The following is a 22,030-nucleotide window of genomic DNA, read 5'->3' as shown; positions in this document are numbered from 1 at the left end:
GAACCTGTCCCAGTCATTCAATACATAAGACACAATGTTCCTCCGGATATCAAGAGTGAGCCTGATATGGCTGTGCAATATGTAACACAGAGAATGGAAAAGGCAGGCGCCATCTCCGGGCATGGAAACCACATTCGTTAAGTGACAGTTTTGTGATCAATGGTGATCACCTCAATAGACATGTTAATGGGGGTACGGTTGGAACGATAAAGGAACTAAGTCTAAAATACCTATACAATAACTATAATCGTATTAAACGAACAATAGAACAGCGGAGAAGCCGTGGATTAAATAAAAAGGGTGCAATTATCAGCAGGCAGACGTGAATACCGTGGCGAAGCAAGGAAGGGAATGAAGAGACCTGAGCAACGGATGGCCTTATATACACACGTGGACAAAATTGTTGGTACCCTTCAGTCAATGAAAGAAAAACTCACAATGGTCACAGAAATAACTTTAATCTGACAAAAGTAATAATAAATAAAAATTCTATGAAATTTAACCAATGAAAGTCAGACATTGATTTTCAACCATGCTTCAAAAGAATTATTTAAAAAAATAAACTCATGAAACAGGCCTGGACAAAAATGATGGTACCCCTAACTTAATATTTTGTTGCACAACCTTTTGAGGCAATCACTGCAATCAAACGATTCCTGTAACTGTCAATGAGACTTCTGCACTTCTCAGCAGGTATTTTGGCCCACTCCTCATGAGCAAACTGCTCCAGTTGTCTCAGGTTTGATGGGTGCCTTTTCCAGACGGCATGTTTCAGCTCTTTCCAAAGATGCTCAATAGGATTGAGGTCAGGGCTCATAGAAGGCCACTTTAGAATAGTCCAATGTTTTCCTCTTAGCCATTCTTGGGTGTTTTAGCTGTGTGTTTTGGGTCATTGTCCTGTTGCAAGACCCATGACCTGCGACTGAGACCAAGCTTTCTGACACTGGCCAGCACATTTCTCTCTAGAATCCCTTGATAGTCTTGAGATTTCATTGTACCCTGCACAGATTCAAGACACCCTGTGCCAGATGCAGCAAAGCAGCCCCAGAACATAACAGAGTCTCCTCCATGTTTCACAGAAGGGACAGTGTTCTTTTCTTGATATGCTTCATTTTTCCGTCTATGAACATAGAGCTGATGTGCCTTGGCAAAAAGTTCAATTTTTGTCTCATCTGTCCATAGGACATTCTCCCAGAATCTTTGTGGCTTGTCCACATGTAGTTTGGCAAATTCCAGTCTGGCTTTTTTATGATATGTTTTCAACAATGGTGTCCTCCTTGGTCGTCTCCCATGAAGTCCACTTTGGCTCAAACAACGACGGATGGTGCGATCTGACACTGATGTTCCTTGAGCTTGAAGTTCACCTTGGATCTCTTTAGAAGTTTTTCTGGGCTCTTTTGTTACCATTCGTATTTTCCGTCTCTTTGATTTGTCATCAATTTTCCTCCTGCGGCCACGTCCAGGGAGGTTGGCTACTGTAGTCACAGGAACATCAAGCTGCTTCGAGATGGTCTTATATCCTTTACCTTTGACATGCTTGTCTATAATTTTCTTTCTAATCTCCTGAGACAACTCTTTCCTTCGCTTCCTCTGGTCCATGTTGAGTGTGGTACACACCATGTCACCAAACAACACAGTGACTACCTGGAGCCCTATATATAGGTCCACTGACTGATTACAAGATTGTAGACACCTGTGATACTAATTAGTGGACACACCTTGGATTAACATGTCCCTTTGGTCACATTATTTTCAGTCTTTTCTAGGGGTACCATCATTTTTGTTTTTTTTTTTTATTCTGTTGAAGCATGGTTGAAAAGCAATGTCTGACTTTTATTAGTTAATTTTCATAGTAAGTAGGATTCAGTTAGCACTGGGAACCCACGTACCAAATTTCTTGAAGATGGGGCCATAGGTAACATAGAACATTGGAAAGTTCAATATGGCGGCCGACAGTGGCGTTATACCACCTAAATAAGTACGTACATCGGTTTTGGTTAGCGCAGGGAAGCCGCCTACCAAATTTCGTGAAGATGGGGCCAAAAATAAGAAAGTTTAACATGGCGGACGTTGTCAACCGTTATGACCGTTATGCATGTGTGTACCTGTTGCAATGTGCACAGTTTTCTCTCTGCTGTGGTTTCTATTACATTGAAAAGACACTTGACACTGACTCAGTTTACTTTCCTGGGAAAGCGGCTATCTTGGAACAGAAGCTTGTCAATGTTGTATCCTCCTTTTCTTTTTCCATCGCCTTTTCTAGTAAGATGCGACAACGAGGTTCCTCTGCAATATGAGCCATGAAAACTCTTCTTTTCACAGTGGCCTCCGTGCATGCCTTGCACAATACAAGTGCGTTGATCCTGCTGCACTGAATAAGCTCACACCTTCTGGTCCACAATGTTGACTCAGCACGGAGAAAAAAAGAAAGAGACAAATATATGGGACATTGGGTATAAATTTTTGGTACTTGTAAAAGTTAGCTTTTTTCAGTTGTATTCTCTCGATCACGATCACGCTCTAACACCCCCACCCCCCCACCTCTTCTGATATGACTCTAAGTAACAGCGCCAGCGTAAATTCACACCCAATCTGACACTGTTCGTTTTCAAATAATATTGCATTAGTGCGATGATGTTTTCTGATTGCTACTATTCAGGTCATAAAATGATTTCTTCAAAATGTCACATATATTGTCCCTTTCTTTCAGGTGTGTAATAGAAACCACAGCTTAAAGAGTGGTAAACAGGTACACATGTCGTAAATGTAGGAAGGAGTGTCCTTGCGTGTGTGTGAACTGTTTACATTTGAATTTGATGATTGCATATAGCGCTGAACTGACCTCATAAAAGGTCATAAAATGAATAATTCCAAATATCATATATACCTATGTCTGTGTTTTTTGACATCATAAACCATAAGGTGCATACTAATTCTGCGTGAGCAGGAATGCTCAGTAAAACTGAATTAAAAGTGGCGGTGAGATACAAAGAAGGCAGATTCACCAGCGTTTGTATGTCAGCTTTTATCCCTCCAGATCAGAGATTGTCCAGTTCCATTGCCTCAAAACACTACTCACATCTTCAGTTACTCCCAGTTTCACGTAACAGCGTCAGATCCCTAGGGTGGTAGAATGTATCGTGATCGTGAGTGAGAGAATAAAAGTGGAAAAAAAGGTAACTTTTACAAGTACAGTACTATAAATGTACACTGTCTGTTACAGATGCAAACCAAATGTATGTGTGTACTGTATAATATTAACAAGAAGAGCAGCTCACTACTGAAAACAGTAAATATAGGAGACAGTCAGGATTGAACCGGGGACTCTTGATTATAAGTCGGCAAATCTTCCCACTACGCCACGGAAGCTGTTGTATCATTCTTGAACCTTTTGTGAAGGTGTTTATTTGATGTTTGGACTTGATGCTTCACACATTCTATAGTTTATGCCTACATTTTGTAACATCTATTACTAAAATATGAAAAAGTTTGTTTTAACAATGTTTTTACACAGATTACTGTAGATACGGAACACACATGAAATGCATGTGTTCCAAATAACGATCTATTATTTCCACTCTAAAACTCCAGCAGTTCACTCCCAGATAATCAAACAAGGCAGAAGCTGAGAGAACATTGTGAACGGTCTGTGATGGTGCGGGGATGGAATAGCAGGCTGCTTGCAGCTTGTCTTAATCGGCGCAGTTTTCTTGTAGGCTCTGGTAATTCTAGTGTTTTAAAAGGTTTTGGTGTTCTACCAATTTTCTGTTTTAACATATTTCAAATTATCATCTTTGGTGACAGTGGTATTTTTCACGTCAAAGCTCTCTCATTCCTACTTCTTAAGACTTCACTATAAACTGGTTTTAACTTTGCTTCTTATACTTTTTATTTTGTGACTTTTTCCAATGCAGTTAAAAGCCAAACACAGAAAAGAAACATACATTGTCATTGTAGAATACTGACAATGTAAAGGATTCAAATAAGAATCACTGTAGAGGGAGAGAGTAACATTCACAATGTCATAAAATTACCCTCCTGTATCCCAAAGAGCAGATAGTTATTTTATTGTAAAACACAAAGGTGATGTGATATGATGATACACAAACTACAGTTTACAGTCCATTTGAAGCCATTAAATTAGTAGATGCTTTGAAATGGCAGGTTTAAAGTTCTTTGTAGCACTGTGTACTGCCAATGCTGTACAATATGACATAAGAGTAATTATGTTCATCTCACTGTTTTTCCATAAGGAAACAAGGTAATTCAAAATCTTTTTCCAGCTATTTATTTTATGAATTCCATTCATTACCTTTCCTGGCCCATGTAGGTTGATTTACTAAACATGGTTATGGCAAGAATGTTACAGTCAACTGTGATAGTAGTGTTTGTCATCCATTGACGTAAAATCTAGCTACAGTTGTCATAAATTGTGTGTAATGTTTACCTTGGAATTCTCCCTTTTTACAGCCCTCCCCTTAGAAATTTTTGCACAGTCTACTGCGTTTAGTTTATTTTAAACCTGTTTGCGTTTTTGTGTTTTCCCCCACTTTGTTAAAAGATGATTGACCCTAGTGATCAGAAAAGAAAACATATACAATCCATGTCCATAATCCATCTTTTCAGCATAGTGAGCTTGGTTTATTAAAACTTATTAAATCACAATCAGTGGGTTGCTTTGTTTATTTGAAGATATTACCATAATTAGACAATCTTTAAATCAGAATGAGCATTTTTTTTTAACCAAGATTATACTAATGTGGAGAGTGCAGTCTTTTAACTAATATGTTGCAGCTCAAGTTACAAGTTATTTAACTGTAGTAAGGAAAGTGCAGAGTGGAGAACATGCCTTTAACAATGCCATAAATACTTAACAGATTTCACTCAGTGACCTGTATTTCTGTCTTTGTGAAATTAATTTTTGTGGATTGGTTTCATACAACATGAAACAGCTGTGGTAACCTGAGTTTAAAAAAATGCACATCCATTAGCCAAGATTCTCTCTGAACAACTTGCCAAATAACCAGCTATTTGCAGCTTTGATTTTCTTTTCATAAATATATAAACTCTATAAAATGTAATTTTATAAATGTGTAAGCAAACAGTATAGTTCAAGTAAAAGTTCTGAATTATTGTTCTTCAGTTTAAATTAAAGTTTTCCTTTTTTATTTGGTACCTAGTCAAATATTTTGTTAGCTTTATGTGGTGATTGAGAATGAAACTTCACGTAAATGGAATGAAATGAAACAGCTGTTTTCTCAAAAGACGACATGATTTAAAGTGAGTTTTTTGGATTCTGGCTATGAAATACAAGCTGTGAAAAATGTAGAAGCACCTCAGCCCACAGCACTGCTGAGGAGGTGATCTCACACCATTGCCTTCTAAAATACAGGTGTCAACTTGAAAGGTTTAGCATGCTGTAACGGAAATATAAAAAAATTTCTTTCTTGCAGCATTTAGTATGTATTTTTGAACAATAGTAACTTTTCCACTCTGACATGGAAACTGCTGGATTTGTAGAAACAGCAGTTTGTAGATAAAGAAGTATAACAAAGCTAACACAAGTGAGCAAATTAGTTAATCTAACTTATTTAGTTTAACTAGTATCTCAGTTTGCCTTTTAAATGATGGAAGGTGTTTTCTACATAATTGAGGAGTTTGCCCAAAAGTCCAACTTCTTTCTTTAAAATGTGTTTAGTTTTTCACGAATTAAGACATACCATAAATGGTTCATATTTCCTTAATACTTATTTGTAGGCAGCAAATATATAAATCTGTATGTCTGTGTTTCTGTCCATTACGGAAGCAAAGACCACCACCATTTTTTCTCTGGATACAATGAAACTCCCTTCACTAACGCAAGGAATTGTATTGTACATGGTAGTATTCCTTGGAGCTCCCCTAAGTATTGGCTGCAGAGGTCCATTGAAGATAGAAATTGTATGTGTTTTGTGGTTTGTCAGTTTCTGTGCACTTGGGGAAGGCAAGTTTAACATTCTGAGAAAGGATATTGCAAAAGTGGTAAATATTGTGATTAACATTTAAGATGTTTTGAGAAAGTGCTTCATAAGGCAAATGGACATTGATGACAGTGAAGGGGATGAAACCAAGTAGTATGCTGATATTGATGAAATAAGAAAAAAAGAGATCCACCTCCAAGTGTTCTCAAGTCCAAAATTAAGTATTTATGATAAAATGATCTTTCAAAAGATAATGTTTTCTGCATTGAATGAAGTCTGTTTCGATTTGACTTAGTAATTTTTGACCAGTCCTTAACGTTTAATTAAATGTATGCCCTTTTTTGTTGACGTTAGCCTTTCATTACTAAAACTTTATAGTATCAAAGCTAACCAAATAACCAGTCTTTTTTATTTTTAAAAGCAGACGCTGTTAGTTGACATTAACTTAAGATCAACTTTTGACATTTATACAAGCAATTATTAATGAAGCTACAATAAATATGTATGTTAAATTTAATAATATAAGCTTACATGCCTTCATTTTTATATATATATTGAAGACAGGAATAGTGAAAAACAAGACCAGCCTAACAAAACTAAGGTGCACCGTGACTCTGCTACCATCATCTCATTAGACTGTAATTAATGTACAGATTGGTCAGTGAGTCGAAGGCATTTCCTTAAATACAGTAAGAAGCTCCTTATTCCATTGCTCCATGGTTTCATTGTATTATTTTTATTTTAAAAGGCATAAAAACATCAGCTTTTTAACAGTAAATGTTAAATTATAGGACTTTAATTAATGACAGGTATTTGATATAGTATGTAAAAAAACTAAACCCTCAGAGATAATTTATTTTCTGGTTTCAGCTGATGCACTGCTGTATCTGACATGCAACTCAAAAAAAACTTTGTCATTTAAACTTTTTTGCACTTATTTAAATATGTATGTTAAGTAAATACTGAACGTTTTCATTAAAGATGATGGTGACTGAAATATCTTCACCTCTTGTTACAAGTACTGTACTTCATTGCCATAATAATATCAGTTACATGGAATTTGAGTTGATGTAGCTTGTAATATCAATACAGTGGCCATAGTAGCAATTCCCAACAACCCCCAAACAATTCATTTCACTAAAAAACCTTTAGGCATTTTCATTAAAATTATTGTAGCACACTTTTAAGGTTTAAATGTTAGAATCATGCACCTTATGGATAAGTATTGTTGTAAAACCTGGTAGGCCTGTGCTTGTATTTATCAAGCATCTCAGAAAAGGAAAATATTCCTTGCTGGCTCAAAAATCTCAAGAGTGACGCAAATTTGGTCCTACACTTAGAAGAAGGAATCATCATTCCTAATTTAAGTTTACACCTAACTTTACCAGAATTTATGAGAGCTTCTGAGCTGTCTTAACACAGTATGAGATGCCAGATTATGGCATTCATGCAGAGATTGGCCTGCACATCCTGGGAAAAGATGAATGTTTTGAAAACACTGGACAACAATGAACTTTTAAAAGACATCAATTTGACAGAGAGAGAATAATATTTGTAAAAAATTTTGTTCACTATGCAATCGCTCCATGTACGCATGCCCTTGTACCAAAATAAAAGTGTCAGTAATGTTGCATATAAAATGCAGCGTTATAGTGGTGATAATTTGAGTATGTCACAACTAACTGTTTCTCAAATATTGCACCAAAGTTTGAATGCCCCTACAACGTAATATGCAGATTTATGTAGTTCCCCAAATCTCCAAATGAGGTAATGATAAAGCAAGCTGTTTTCATGTAAATCAGCACGAGCATAAAGATCATTGCCCAAGTGTGGATGAGCACACATATCACAGGATCAATACACAGGAGTTCAAGGATGCAAACTTAATGTACTATAGTAGCCAGCATAATAGGCTGAATTTAGGTGGGGTAACATGAGTTATTGACAGCAAAATGTCACACAGGTACACTGAGCTTTGCATTCCTCAAACTGCTGGAATATCCATGTTACACTTTTCAAGCCCAGGAAAGTTCAAGAGGTTTGTGGGGCACTGCATCAATAAAGTCTCACAGAAGATAAGGAGCAATTATGGAGGGAGGCATGGCACAACACAGTACCCTGAAAGCCTCAATGGGGCTTATGGTCCTTTCTAGTTTCAGTATAGCTGTTACTTTATGAGGCAGTTCCCTTGGCCATAACAAAAAGGAAAGTGATTTGTCTAAAAGTGTGGTTGTGTATCATTCAGTGTTAAATAAACACCCCCATTATCAAGCTTTACTCTTATTTTGTGTGCATGTCTTAGCCTTTCAATCTTGGTGCACTTTACAGCATTATTTATTATGTTATTGCAAAGTGGCAACAATTAGATTGATAGATACTTTATTAATCCCAAGGGGAAATTCATAAGTGCAGCTTATCGCAATATCCTCCCTGAGACCAGGTTTATACTTCACGTGATGTGTGTGCCTGTGGATGCTAGTGCACTGTTTATGCTTGCAGGTTTACTTTATGTAAATCAGGAGGATTCCACCAGGTGGGTGTGTGAGATATCATCACGGTGAGAAAACAGTGTTCAGCTTTGCTGTGTTGTTGACTGCCCAAAACATCCTTTAAATTCAGGACACCTTGCCTTAATATCTCTGAAAAGGATGGATATTTAATGATTACATTCATCAATCCAGGGACGCGCCCATTCCAGCAAGCATCGTGAATGAGGCATCAACTCATTTCAAGGTGAATACAAGCACACACATATACTAGTGTCATTTTAGCATCACCAAATCCCCAAACCTGGATATCCTTTATAGGAAACTGGAGCACATTGTGGAGCCTACCAGGAAAACATGCAAACTCCAGGCAGGTAACACCAGGGACGTGACTCCCTGCAAGACATCAGCACTTTGACACCGTGCCGGATTCTAAATTTGCAGAGAGCTGGAATATCATAAATGTAATTTTTTCTGTTTGGTGATTGCTGCCTGCCACTGCTGTCAGTGCAGGAGTAAGACCCAGAAGCACGTAGTGATTAACAACTTGGGTCAGTTTTAAGATGACGTTTATGACAGTCTACTTTAATGACAAAATAAACTACAAGATTAAAGTTGATTGAAGTCGAAATTTCCACTTTAATCACGAAATACAGTGATCCCTCGCTGTATCGCGGTTCAGATATCACACCCCGCAATACTGCAGGAAAATTCTATAAGTACATCCTACCTGTAGTGTACTTTGCAACCAATTCATAACAAAGCATACGATTTTCAGCAGTCACTACGATAGACAAAGAGTTTCGCGTTACAGTACCCAGATGATTTCTTACAAGGTCCATTGGCTGAAAGAGAAGAGTCAATCAATCGGGATTTTCATTCTCTTGGGCTCTGATTGGATGCTGCTAACATGGTGTAATCTCGCAAGAACAAGAAGTGTGGGTTCCCGACTCATCTCAGTTGCTTGTGGTCCGATTGTTATGAGCAAACTTTTTGTGAACTTTTCGTTAAAAAAATATTTTTGTTTTAAGACATACGATGACCATATTGAACCATTCATCAAACATCATGTTGTGAAGTGATGTCAGTCATTTAAGTTTGATGATTTCTTTTTGAATCATGTTGTGAAGTGATGTCAGTCTCTTTTTGAACAAAGTGCGCCCCACACCCCCCTATTTTTTAATGGTACTGCAACTTGCGCATGCATCACATTAATTTCTGAGGGTGTGCTCCGAGGACTCATCAAGTGAACACTGGGAATATGTGGCAGCCATTATGCATGTGCGTATGCATTCTGAGCGTGAAGTATACACCGGCCCTTGGGTTTTTCCAAGGGTTTTTCTTCTTCTTTTGATATTATTATTGTTATTATTTTTATTATTTATTATCTTTGTGGTGAAGCCATAGTGTTAGTATCAGAAAACTACAAAACATCATGGTGATTTCCAGGAAAACTACAAAATATTGTGATGTACCTTGTGGCTTGGGCTGCCATAAAATCATGATGTCATTCATTTGCAAATATGAACTCTTTCTCCTAGTTGGGAGGAAGAGTAGGATGCTTCATAAATACATCTCATGTCCTACCTCAAATTCTTATCCCAGTCTGGCTTTTAGTACAATTCCTAGGAATAATTCTGAGACACTTAATAAATACTGACTCTGGTCTTAGTTGTCCTTAGACATTTATCAGAATAAAAGTGAGTAAAGAGAAGATGGCAGATAGGGCATGACAGGCCAAAAAAGGTCTAGATTTTAGACAGAAATCTAAAAATCACTAAATATACCAACCCATTTTAGAACCACTGCACACCATTCTCAACCCCAGCTTCCTGTCCTTGACAAAGAGACTTCCATATGAAAATGCTGAACTTCTTTAACTATAGCATAAAGCACAGCCTCTGGTGTTCTGACCTTCCATGACAGAATCCTGGATGGGGTTTCCATAAGCTTGAAATCACCCACTACAGTTTTGATGTGACTATTGATTATAAAGCTGAGAATGATCTTTTGCTACTCTTCCTTTTTGGTATTTACTTCTGTATTATTTAGGCTGTACCTTTTATTCCTTTATGCAGAATATTTATATATTCTGATGGCTATTCTTATAGAATCCAGAGGTGATATGCATTCAGTTGTGTGCAACTAATAAAGGAGAATTAAGATGCTACCATACACAGAAAACTAAGTCTTGAAGATGTTATCCTTCGCCTTCATCTTCCCGTAACACAAGGGCTGAATGAGTTTTTTTCCTTCTGCACATCTGCTTCACTTACCTTTTGCTGAAATATTCTAACCTTCAGACAGCCAGCATATCCTGGTGAGTAAGGTGTTGGGCTGTAACAGTTTATTCTCCAGTCTCCACCTCTGGCTCATTGAGTGACTCGGAACTAGTCATTTGACCACCATGTGTGCTGAAATTAACAATATGTATAATCTAAATGAAAAGCTTATGTATGTGTGTATTTTCTTCCTAAATTCCAAACACTTGGTTTTGTTAGTGGGGATGCACCCTACCACCCCATCCAGCATTGGTCCCTGCATCCTAAAAACCTGACTTGGGTATTATATATACAGTAACACATTGTTATAGATACCTACACTCAAGTCATTTGTTATTTAGATCATTCAAGGTGAACCTCAGAATCTCTAGCATTATTTAATGCCTGGTCAGATTGCTAGATTGGAAGCGTCACAGCTACTTTCAAATTCAAGTATAATTTATTTATGATTAAATACTTCTAGGAAATAAAGTGAAAAATAAATCCTTCTGCAGATTTTGTATTCTTATTGTTCAATAACCATCCTTTTTTTTTTACATGTGTAATATTGAACATAAAAATATGTTTTTGTGCAAATTTCCGAAATCTGGGCAGAATTTTATACCCACTGAACAGTAAAACCTGTTCTCACAAAGATTGAAACATGCATCAGTACAGTTGCCATGTTCTTACAAAAAAAAAGCTGCTTTACAATCTGTTTCTTAAATCTCTTTCATTACAAAGACGTACACACTCATCATGACTTACATAAGCAGACTGATTACTTATGTTTTTTTATGAATCATCTTGCACTAAAGCTAACTTTGCAGAAAAAAAAACATACAATCATAAAACCACAACTCATACAACATTCCTTCCTTACATTACTTCACACTACCTTGGTAGTGTATTCTAATGGTGATATGTTCTTCTCAAATATTCCTTAAAAAAGTAGAAACCTGAGCATTTTTGTATGTACTGTGCTTTCCAAAAATATTGAAACCCTGTAAAAGTTTCAAATGTTGATTACAAATTATATTTATGCATTTTGTCACATGCACAATAAGAAAGACCTTAAAGGCAAAGTTAGTGATTTGTCAGCATAAGGTCAAAAAGTGAATTTTGCTGTTTGGTTAAGTATTGTGCTTAAATTACTTTAACTGCCCATGTGAGTATATAATAATCATAGCACTGGCATCTGTCTGTGTGTTAGTTTATGGATTAAAACTATAGTCAGTTTAGGAATTCGTAGTCATATGGTTAATATGAAGGAAAGGTGTGAATACAAAAACTTTTACTAAAAATTAAAGTATATAGGTCAGTAGCACTATACAGCCTTAAATTAAACGGTTTGTCCTTTTGAACATAGTAAACACAATGTTGATTAGGAAGTGGAAACTGCATTATATTCTCCCATTTGCTGCCGAGGAAGGAATCTCTAACAAAGCTGAAAGCCACTATAATTTGAGCAATCACCAAATAAGTAAATTCGCAATTAGTGGAGTAAAGGTGCTTTTGTCAACTTTACCTAGAACTCTGCTTAAATATGGCTATTAGGGTAGAAACCATTGCTCTTTAACAATCATGTTAAGCTGTATCTAGAGTTTGCCTGATAGCACAAAAGTCAAGTGGCTCAGTCAAGTTTTGGGAAAGGTGTTGTAAACAGATCAGACAAAAATTTACCCATTTGGCCAGCACTCCAAAAACACAAATCTGACTCAGTTGCTTCAGTGAGTAAAGTATGATGGCATTATAATAATGCTGTGGGAATACTTCTCATCAGCAGGAACTAGACCGGGATCCTCGATCACAGTCATTGGAGGGCCACAGTGGCTACAGGTTTTTATTCCAACTACTGTAGTTTCCTAATTAGAAAGCAGTCCATGCTGATAATGAAACTTGGTATTGAACTGTTTGGCTTGTTAATGCTTGCATTCTTTAATTGCACTGTAGAGTTTCCTTCTGTGAGAACATTATCTACGTGTTTTGTTTACCAGAATAGTTTTAAACTTAATGGTCCTCCCAATTCCCCCATTCATTTGTAAACATTGTTATCACAGATACTTCATGGTAAGCACATGAGCTGGAGAACTGCTGGTTTATTGGTTAACTGCATCTCATTATTAACTAATGGCTGGTTAAGAAAACAGGCAACAATTAAAACTTAAATGCAGCTGCTAAACTCTAAAACAGGCAATTAAGGGTTCTGAATGGTAACAGGCAAGAGAGCTAAAATTAAGGCCAAAAAATGTATTGCTTTAGTAGTAAATAAAAGGGTTCTTAATAAGAAATTGATTAAAGTGAAAACCTATAGCCATCGCAGACCTCCAGGATTGTAATTGAGGACCTCTGATCTACAAAGTAACTAAAATTTGTATTTGATGAATGAAAGCACTAACAAAGCATAGAATTAAACACCAACTTTCATTATCAGCGAGGCAAGGACAGAGTTCCAATTAGGATGCTGACAGAATGAAAACCCGTAGCCACTGTGGCCCTCCAGGACCGTGATTGAGGACCACTGAACTAGACTGACTAGAAAAAGTTGTGGAAAAAGCAATTTGATCACTTTACCTCAGAATACACAAAGGAGTCTTAAGTAGTCTTGTTTCAAAAGTGTTCCTCATGCATGGCCAGTGTAACACTGGGTCAGTGAATAGTAACCGTGTGAATGTCCTTCGATGTTTTAGGCAAAGCCCCAGTCACAGCCTTACTAGGCACAATTTGAAAATGGTGGTTCTCTAACACTATCATAAAAATTTGAGTTAGATTAATCAGATCTGCTAAAAGGAATGGTTAGAACTCACTCCTAACCAGTATGCAAAGCTGGAAGCCCCCTATCTCAAAAGACAGCACTATTAATTTTCCAGGAGGGGGCTCAACCAAGTATTAATATGTGAAACCTGGATGCTTACTGCAGTTAAATATTTACATATTTTACTTTAAAGTAACTGTTGAAAATTAACTAGTTTTAGCTTTTAACATTTTTGTTCTCAAGCTTCAGCCTGCAATAAGAGTACTGATTAGAATAAGATATGTAAGCATCATTTGTAACCCAGAAATGTTTAAAAATATTCAAAGGCTCTTAATATTTTTGTAAGGTACGGTAACTATGAATAGTTTGGTGCCTTTTAAAGAATCTATTAGTAGTTTGTTTTATCTTCTGACAAAGAGCATATTGCTTAATAGCATACAGAGCTATGAAATTTCCTCATTTTTTTAGTCTTTCAACACTAAGTCTTCAACTATGCTCTATTAAATCTGATTTTATGACCAAATAAATATGTACATCTATTTTAAACAATTATAAATGTACTGCGTAAAGGTGTTAATGCACTGAAAAACATTTTTTTTTTTTATTATTTAAAACAAATCTATTTGTGGGTAGCACAGCTATTACAGCTCAAGGTTTGGGTACAGTTCCAGTGGCAAATATTATTCGTGTGAAGTTACTCAGACTGCCCTTGTGCTAGCATAACTAGCACTAAAATAGGTGCTTGCCCTGTTTACTCTTTATTCTGTTACAATTTTTTTTTTCCAGGGACACATACATGAATTAAATGGGCAGCCTTGGGGATTTAAAGCACAAAACCTTAGCTACTACATCATTCTAGCTGTATTTTGCAATATCCCTCTTGATAAAGATTGCAGAGAGCAAAACTGAAGTAAATTTAAATAATTTCTCACCATGTTGCCTTTTGTGCACCAAGTCTATTTATCATTTAGTGCACAGAAACATTTTCTGCATTTACACCTACATACACTCTGATGTGAATCAATTGAGATTTATTCAGTTATCTGACAAAGATTGGATTGTGGTGAAAACAGCCAAAACTCATATGTTATCCCTTGGGTGTTTAAACTCCAAGTTAAATGTTTTGCTGAATGGAGTAGCTTGTCATTTTTGTTCATCATATGACACATTACAACAATTGTGCAACAAGAAAACAAAAACTATTTCACAAATTTTCGGATGGTATTTGCTTCATTCAATAATTACTGAATCACAATGCCTAGAGAACTATCTAACATACAATCACACAATTCTTGATGTGTGTTCTAAGTCTGAACTCCATTCCGAGAGGAGGTGGAAGAAATCCTGACAGAAAGTAAGACATATAATGCCTTGGCCCTTTTGCACTGACTCCCCATTTTTACAAAACAAGTTCTTTTTCTTAATAATATAAAACTGACGACTGTTAGCCAAATGAGAAACGTGACCATCCAAATTTACACTTTACCTGTATTTACAGTGCATTCAGAAAGTATTTACAGCGCATCACTTTTTCCACATTTTATGTTACAGCCTTATGCCAAAATGGATTAAATTCATTTTCCTCAGAATTCTACACACAACACCCCATAATGACAATGTGAATAAAGTTTACTTGAGGTTTTTGCAAATTTATTAAAAATAAAAAAATTGAGAAAGCACATATACATAAGTATTCACAGCCTTTGCCATGAAGCTCAAAATTGAGCTCATGTGCATCCTGTTTCCCCTGATCATCCTTGAGATGTTTCTGCAGCTTAATTGGAGTCCACCTGTGGTAAATTCAGTTGATTGGACATGATTTGGAAAGGCACCCACCTGTCTATTTAAGGTCCCACAGTTGACAGTTCATGTCAGAGCACAAACCAAGCATGAAGTCAAAGGAATTGTCTGTAGACCTCTGAGACAGGATTGCCTCGAGGCACAAATCTGGGGAAGGTTACAGAAAAATTTCTGCTGCTTTGAAGGTCCCAATGAGCACAGTGGCCTCCATCATCCGTAAGTGGAAGAAGTTCGAAACGACCAGGACTTTTCCTAGAGCTGGCCGGCCATCTAAACTGAGCGATCGGGGGAGAAGGGCCTTAGTCAGGGAGGTGACCAAGAACCCGATGGTCACTCTGTCAGAGCTCCAGATGTCCTCTGTGGAGAGAGGAGAACCTTCCAGAAGGACAACCATCTCTGCAGCAATCCATAAATCAGGCCTGTATGGTAGAGTGGCCAGACAGAAGCCACTCCTTAATAAAAGGCACATGGCAGCCCGCCTGGAGTTTGCCAAAAGGCACCTGAAGGACTCTCAGACCATGAGAAACAAAATTCTCTGGTCTGATGAGACAAAGATTGAACTCTTTGGTGTGAATGCCTGGCGTCGCGTTTGGAGGAAACCAGGCACCGCTCATCACCAGGCCAATACCATCCCTACAGTGAAGCATGGTGGTGGCAGTATCATGCTGTGGGGATGTTTTTCAGCGGCAGGAACTGGGAGACTAGTCAGGATAAAGGGAAAGATGACTGCAGCAATGTACAGAGACATCCTAGATGAAAACCTGCTCCAGAGCGCTCTTGACTTCGGAATGGGGCGAAGGTTCATCTTTCAGCAGGACAACAACCCTAAGCGCAGTCAAGATATCAAAGGAGTGGCTTCAGGACAACTCTGTGAATGTCTTTGAGTGGCCCAGCCAGAGCCCAGACTTGAATCCGATTGAACATCTCTGGAGAGATCTTAACATGGCTGTGCACCGACGCTTCCCATCCAACCTGATGGAGCTTAAGAGCTGCTGCAAAGAGGAATGGGTGAAACTGGCCAAGGATAGGTGTGCCAAGCTTGTGGCATATTCAAAAAGAATTGAGGCTGTAATTGCTGCCAAAGGTGCAAAGTATTGAGCAAAGGCTGTGTATACTTATGTACATGTGATTTCTCAGTTTTTTTATTTTTAATAAATTTGCAAAAATCTCAAGTAATCTTTTTTCACATTGTCATTATGGGGTGTTGTGTGTAGAATTCTGAGGAAAAAAATGAATTTAATCCATTTTGGAATAAGGCTATAACATAACAAAATGTGGAAAAAGTGATGCGCTGTGAATACTTTCCGGATGCACTGTACATCATGCATTATATATACAGTATGTTGTTCTTAAGCTGAATGTATATGCAATTGCTCAGACCAAATCTATGCCATGTAATGTAAACACTGCAGACAGCAAATCATATTTCTTCATCAATTTTGATTTATGCATCAAGACTGTTTGTTGTAAACATGTCCTATAAGATCTTTTGTTGATTTAATCTATAAAATGTACAGGAAGTGTAGGGTACTGTACTAATTGGGAAACTTCATTTCATAAAAGGGAAAAAAACAAGGCCCAAATAAACACAATGGAAATTGTGTTTTTTAAATTCTGTAACACATAATATGTAACCTTCATTTAGTGATTCCAAGTGTTAATTAAATGTGCATTCCTATGGATAAATAGGAAAAGAACAGCATAAGCAACTCCAACAGACTGATGTTTGAGTCATCTACTTAAAGCACATCCAGAAATGTATCCCTGACAACTTAGGTTAGCCTTCTTCTTGACTGGTTTTCACAAATGTTTGTGAGAGAGACAGTAAAACTTTCTTTGTTGGTTAAATGAGTTGGGAAAATCATGTTTTATTACTTTATAGTAATCAACATTTAATACAAACTTCTTTCAGTCATACTCCTCTGTGTGGTCAAATAAGGTTTGCTTAAAATGAATCAATGTGTGCCAAGTTCCCAAGAAGTACTTAGACTTCTAATGAAAATGCATGCGTAATAAGTCTAAAAGAAGCTTTCAGTATGTCTAAATTGTGTATTTTTGAATAGTAAACTTTGATTTTTGTTAACATATTTCTGTTATTTAACTAATCCTGGTCTAGTAAAGACAGGAAATACAGTTGAATAACATTACGTGTATATGAAAAGTTTTTACTGGCTCAAAAACAGAAAAAAAAAAAAGCTTTTTCCCTTTTGGACTGGGACCTTAAAACAACATGAAACTAATTGAAGAATGCCAGTGAAATGAAGTAAGACTTTCAAAAAAGGAGCCTGTAATTAAGAAAAAAAAGAGTGAATTGATATGCAAAAACTAGCAAAGCCAGAAAGAATGTTTCAGAGAGGGAGAGAGAAATGTTTCTGTGTATTGCTGTGAAGTAACTAGTTGGTTCCTGCTTTTTAAGATTTTATAAGGGCTCTAAACAGGCTTTAATTAAATTGAGCCCATGTGGAAACACAATATGCTGAAAGAAAATTCAGGTTGAGTCTGGCAAAGTACATCTATCAAAAGTGCTAGGCAACTGCTGGAAAGTTTGGAGAAGTATGATGAATAGTAAGAGCTCTATATTACATATACATTTTGTTTAATTTTTTCCCATAAATTTATATTTCTGCAGCAAAGTCATGCAAAACACTCTTAGAGATTACAGTAAGTGCACAGCCATAAGGCTTCTAGATAAAGTGTTTAGCTACTTTGCCACACTAAGAAGTATTCTTGTTTTACAAAAACAAAATTGAACATGTCTTTTAAAGTAGTGGATTTGTTTGTAATTTTGGATATTATTATCTTTTCTACATTCTGCGCAGAAATGCAGAGATACTGGATCATCGCATATCACTTTCCAGTGACCCTCTTAGTGCTTCCTGTTTTGCTATATGGTTGTGAGACATGGACGCTATCCAGTGACTTGAGACGAAGGCTGGACTCCTTCAGTACTGTGTCTCTTTGTGGAAATACTTGGGTATCACTGGTTTCACTTTGTGTTGAATGAGCAGTTGCTCTCATGGTCCTGAATAAGGCACATTAACTGCATTGTGGGGGAGCTTCAGTTACAGCAATGTGGCACGATTCCCCGATTGTGATCTGTCTTGCAGTATCGTCATTTTTGAGGACCCCAGTGGCTGGACCAGGCCAAGGGGTCACCCATGATCCTGAACTATTTCTTCTTGTGGTGGATACGCCAACACACACTGTATCAGTGCATGCTCCCCAACCTAACCTGATCCGCACAGAAATGGTGGAGTTATGACTTAACCTCCTTAGCGTTTCATTTTATTCAAAAAAAACATATAAAAAGCATTGCATTTGTTTTGGCAAGAAAAATTGCACTTTTATTAAATCTTAAAAGTATAAAAATCATACTAATAATAGTAATGACTAATAAACATAATAATATGAAATGAACAATAATAATAATAGGGGCGGCACGGTGGCGCAGTGGTAACGCTGCTGCCTCGCAGTTAGGAGACCCGGGTTCACTTCTCGGGTCCTCCCTGCGTGGAGTTTGCATGTTCTCCCGTGTCTGCGTGGGTTTCCTCCGGGCGCTCCGGTTTCCTCCCGCAGTCCAAAGACATGCAGGTTAGGTGGATTGGCGATTCTAAATTGGCCCTAGTGTGTGCTTGGTGTGTGGGTGTGTTTGTGCGTGTCCTGCGGTGGGTTGGCACCCTGCCCAGGGTTGGTTCCTGCCTTGTGCCCTGTGTTGGCTGGGATTGGCTCCAGCAGACCCCCGTGACCCTATTCGGATTCAGCGGGTTAGAAAATGGATGGATGGATGGAACAATAATAATAACAAAAATAATAATAAAAGTAACAGTAATACTACTACTAATGATGCCAACACAGTATATAATCTCAAAATGTATCCTTTGTGTGGTAAATCTTAAATCTTTTTCTGTTGGAGGTATATAATCAGTAAAATGTCTACCAATAAAATGCTCTGGATTGATCTGCGATGTGCTGGGTCGACCACGTCTCTTTAGTGGTGGCATGGATAGTGGATGTGCAGCAATGATTTTTTCTACAAGCTGGCATGTAAAGTTTGCATGAGTTACAGTTTTGCCAGCTTTTTGTTTGTATAACACAAATGCATTCCAAAAGCCCTGTTCCACCAGATGACAAAATATCTTTTTGTAGAGTTTCTTTTGTTGCCTCTGCATAACAGGATAGAAAGACAATTCTTGATCTGCACGATGTACACCACCTATCGTGCTGTTGTAGTTGATTACAGCACAAGGCTTCGTAACCTGCTTGTTGCCTTTTGCCTGTACTGTACAGTGACTGTAGCTGTATTATGTACAGTGCTAAAAAGACAAATCTTTCTTGTCCTTCCATTTCGGCGCAAGCCCTTTACCCTTTTGCCAAACTAATAGCACACCTCACTGCAATTTAGCACTGCCAAAGTCTTCAGGATTATCACTGTTCCATATGCATCAGTCTTTCCTTGTAGCAAGATATCAAATACAGTTAGGTCCATAAATATTTGGACAGAGACAACTTTTTTATAATTTTGGTTCCGTACATTACCACAACGAATTTTAAATGAAACAACTCAGATGCAGTTGAAGTGCAGACATTCAGCTTTAATTCAGTGAGATGAACAAAATGATTACATAAAAATGTGAGGCAACTAAAGCATTTTTTAACACAGTCCCTTCATTTCAGGGGCTCAAAAGTAATTGGACAATTGACTCAAAGGCTATTTCATGGACAGGTGTGGGCAAGTCCGTCGTTATGTCATTATCAATTAAGCAGATAAAAGGCCTGGAGTTGATTTGAGGTGTGGTGCTTGCATTTGGAAGATTTTTCTGTGAACAGACATCATGCGGTCAAAGGAGCTCTCCATGCAGGTGAAAGAAGCCATCCTTAAGCTGCGAAAACAGAAAAAGCCCATCCAAGAAATTGCTATAATATTACGAGTGGCAAAATCTACAGTTTGGTACATCCTGAGAAAGAAAGCAAGCACTGGTGAACTCAGCCACACAAAAAGACCTGGACGTCCACGGAAGACAACAGTGGTGGATGATCGCATAATCATTTCCATGGGGAAGAGAAACCCCTTCACAACAGCCAACCAAGTGACCAGGGAGTAGGCATATCGATATCCAAGTCTACCATAAAGAGAAGACTGCATGAAAGTAAATACAGAGGGTGCACTGCAAGGTGCAAGCCACTGATAAGCCTCAAGTATAGAAAGGCTAGATTGGACTTTGCTAAAGAACATCTAAAAAAGCCAGCACAGTTCTGGAAAAACATTCTTTGGACAGATGAAACCAAGATCAACCTCTACCAGAATGATGGCAAGAAAAAAGTATGGAGAAGGCGTGGAACAGCTCATTATCCAAAGCATACCACATCATCTGTAAAACATGGTGGAGGCAGCGTGATGGCTTGGGTGTGCATGGCTGCCAGTGGCACTGGGACACTAGTGTTTATTGATGATGTGACACAGGACAGAAGCAGCCGAATGAATTCTGAGGTGTTCAGAGACATACTGCCTGCTCAAATCCAGCTAAATGCAGTCAGATTGATTGGGCGGTGTTTCATGATACAGATGGACAGTGACCCAAATCATACAGCCAAAGCAATCCAGGAGTTTATTAAAGCAAAGAAGTGGAAAATTCTTGAATGGCCAAGTCAGCCACCTGATCTTAACCCAATTGAGCATGCATTTCACTTGTTGAAGACTAAACTTCGGACAGAAAGGCCCACAAACAAACAGCAGCTGAAAGCCGCTGCAGTAAATGCCTGGCAGAGCATTAAAAAAGAGGAAACCCAGCATCTGGTGATGTCCATGAGTTCAAGACTTCAGGTTGTCATTGCAAGCAAAGGGTTTTCAGCCAAGTATTAGAAATTAACATTTTATTTCCAGTTATTAAATTTGTCCAATACTTTTGAGCCCCTGAAATGAAGGGATTGTGTTAAAAAAAAAATACTTTAGTTGCCTCACATTTCTATGCAATCATTTTGTTCACCCCACTGAATTAAAGCTGAAAGTCTGCACTTCAACTGCATCTGAGTTGTTTCACTTAAAATTCATTGTGGTAAGGTACAGAACCAAAATTAGAAAAAAGTTGTCTCTGTCTAAATATTTATGGACCTAACTGTAGCTCTGGCAAACTATAAAAATCGTCTATGGTTACACAGTAACTTTGATTCAGCAGAGCATCTATCAAAGTCGGCACCGATAATGTCATACTAATTGTGTTTGGGATCAAACATTGTCCCTTTCCCTGTGAACAGAACCGAATTCCAAATGTAGCCCAAAACTCATAAAGCTTTATGCCAAATCTTGCTCTTTTTGATGCAATGTACTGCATCCAAGACAGTCTGCCGTTGTAAGCCATGTTTATGGGAATCTCTTCCCTAATCAAAATTCATCCACGAATAGCCATTGCAAATATAGGGTAAACACAAAAATTAGGAATTTTTCAAAGAATTGAGCATCAACAAGAATAAAGTAGTATATTTGAATAAATGTAAACAAATCCAAGTTAAAACCCAAATTCCATAAACATAACCCTTTCTTCATGACAATGGAGCCTCATTCCTTAGAGCAGCAGTAAGGCAGATTACCTTTTGTTTCTCATATCTAAAGATGTTTGCTTTTTTAAGAAGAATTAGAAAATTCAACAACTTTCACAGGCCGTGTTTCCTTCTTATTGCCAGTAAAATTAGCATGGCTTTCAAATATAATTTTTCTGCCTGTGATCTAATTTTGAGTATAGCTGTTATTAACTCATTATAGCCACAGCCTGA

The 22,030-nt window shown here is 37.6% G+C and overlaps 2 protein-coding genes across 5 annotated transcripts in view; one reads left to right on the top strand and one right to left on the bottom strand.

Moving 5' to 3' along the window:
- cmss1 (cms1 ribosomal small subunit homolog) overlaps positions 1-22,030 on the top strand; it is a 373,767-nt gene that overhangs the window by 211,184 nt on the left and 140,553 nt on the right. The window lies entirely within an intron of this gene.
- The window catches only part of filip1l (filamin A interacting protein 1-like), a 292,306-nt gene that overhangs the window by 190,003 nt on the left and 80,273 nt on the right, over positions 1-22,030 (bottom strand). The window contains exon 1 of one of the 3 annotated variants that reach the window (XM_039744870.1): positions 10,723-10,812. The exons of the other annotated variants lie outside the window; for them this stretch is intronic. The gene's annotated coding sequence lies outside the window, so the exon portion shown is untranslated. Of the gene's footprint in view, positions 1-10,722; positions 10,813-22,030 lie in introns of those variants that run through there. 3 annotated transcript variants of the gene reach the window in all.

The sequence above is a fragment of the Polypterus senegalus genome, chromosome 2 (genome assembly GCF_016835505.1).
Source record: "Polypterus senegalus isolate Bchr_013 chromosome 2, ASM1683550v1, whole genome shotgun sequence".
In the NCBI taxonomy this organism is placed as follows: domain Eukaryota; kingdom Metazoa; phylum Chordata; class Cladistia; order Polypteriformes; family Polypteridae; genus Polypterus; species Polypterus senegalus.
Note: the sequence above shows the minus strand (reverse complement) of the source record. Positions and strands in the feature narration are given on the sequence as shown.